This window comes from Crocuta crocuta, unplaced genomic scaffold, assembly GCF_008692635.1.
Source record: "Crocuta crocuta isolate KB4526 unplaced genomic scaffold, BGI_CrCroc_1.0 scaffold35, whole genome shotgun sequence".
Lineage (NCBI taxonomy): Eukaryota > Metazoa > Chordata > Mammalia > Carnivora > Hyaenidae > Crocuta > Crocuta crocuta.
The window spans coordinates 6854104-6855979 of NW_027530625.1; the positions used below are offsets into that span (position 1 = coordinate 6854104).

General features: G+C 54.6%; 1 protein-coding gene across 2 annotated transcripts in view; it reads left to right on the top strand.

The window, feature by feature from the left end:
* Positions 1-1876, top strand: part of ASS1 (argininosuccinate synthase 1) — a 46243-nt gene that overhangs the window by 15859 nt on the left and 28508 nt on the right. The gene's annotated exons all lie outside the window — the stretch shown is intronic.

Sequence of the window (1876 nt, forward strand, 5' to 3'; positions counted from 1 at the left end):
CGGGCATCTCCATGGAGACTCAGAGGGGACAGGCACCCTGGCCGCCCCCTCTGTGGGCGGTGTGAGCGCGTGTTCTCTGGCCCTCCGTTACCTGGCTGCTAATGGTCCCCGGGAGTTCTGCCGGGAACAGGTAGGCACGCTGAGGGGCAGCGGCAGACAAAGGCTGGTGTCGAGCCAGCCCTTTTGAAGTACAAGTTGCAATAAAACATATTAGAAGTTTTGCATCAAGATCCTTAGCCGCTCCCCAGGGCACCTTTCTTTTTAGCGACTCAATGGCAGCTTTTGACAAACAGCCTCAATCAATCAGACGGGATGTGTATGGGGGGGGGTGGAAGCCACTCTGCGCACACACCAGAAAATTGCTCAGGTTTTAAATAGCAGTCACCAGGGCTGGCTGTGAGCTCGTCGCAGCCAAGGTGCCGCGTGGTAGGGCGCTCGGCAGGGAGGCGGCCCTGGCCCCTGCCGGCCCCGCAACCCATTAAGACCCGCAGGGCTTGGAGGAAAGATCTCCGGTACCATCTGTTGTTTTATTATTAAGAGGGGAGTTTACAAGAGCAAGCCCATATGTTGCCAAACAAATTGTCAAATAGCGGAGCTATTAGGAGAACAGGGTTGACGAGGCTTTNCACCCTGAACTACATTCTCAACGACTGTGGTCCTGGTTCAGGAGAGGGCCAGGGTGACCCGCGCATGGCCCTTCGTTTCCGTCAGGCCGGGGAGGGTGGGGGAGAAGTCACTTCACTGAGCTTCTGTCCTGGATCACNTTCAGACAAAAAATCAATGGGGCTTTGAAAACCGTGCTTTCAAGACCCGTAAGTGACCAGGGCCAAAAGGTGGGGTAAGAGACTCGTAAACATGTGTTCCTGCACTTTCCGTCCCCCCCCCGCCCCCTCCCCGGGCGTCGTCCAAGGGGAAGACACTCAGAGTCACCCTGTCTGTCCTTAGCATTGTCACCGTAATTAGTTTCTTTTAAAAAGCCAGCAGACAGGGTAGGGGGCTGGAATACAGGGCAGTCGCTGCGTACAAGGTGACGATGGATTTTTGTCTCAGTTGCAGTGAGAATTTCTTTGCGGGGCGGGGGGACCTCAGGACGGGGGAGGGGGAGACAAAAATCTCTTTGGTGGCAGGGCCGTCCATCCCGTCCTAACCCCCTCCCCTCCCTTTCTCTTCTGACCACGACCACTGAGGCCCGGTGGGAAAGAAGGCAAAAGTGTTTCCAAAACTTGCCCCCAAATAGGCCACAGGACACCCATCTGCTGGGCTTCTCAGTCCCCAGCCCGGGGACGCCAGCTCCTGCTCAGAGTCCGGGTCCCCACCCCCGGCCCCCTCTACTTCAGGGAGCATAAGGCGAGCCCGCGCATTTGACTCTTGGCAACCTTGTGGAGGGGGGGGACAGGGGGTCCCCAACACGGAGCAGCCTCTAAATGGGGGGTTCCTGTTTGCCCGTGTTATTTAAATTGAAAAGTACACGTTCTTTTTTTTTTTAGTTTGTTTTTAATGGTTTTTTTGAGACAGATTATCAGCAGGGAGGGACAGAGAGAGAAGGAGACACAGAATCCGAAGGAAGCAGCTTCCAGGCTCTGAGCTGTCAGCACAGAGCCCAACATGGGCCTCGAACCCATGAACTGTGAGATCAGGACCTGAGCCGAAGTCAGACGCTCAAATGACTGAGCCAGCCACCCAGGCACCCCAAGAGTACAGATTCTAGAGTAGATACGGACTTATAAAAACATTCCCCTGGTAAAGCCTGGAAAAAAAAAAACAAAAACTAGAGGGTTTTTGGCTTCATTTATCTTGAAATCTGAAGGTGGTGATGAAGGAAACCCAGGAGGCTCCCTGGAGGAGGCGGGAATCTGACAGTCTGGGAATGAGTGTT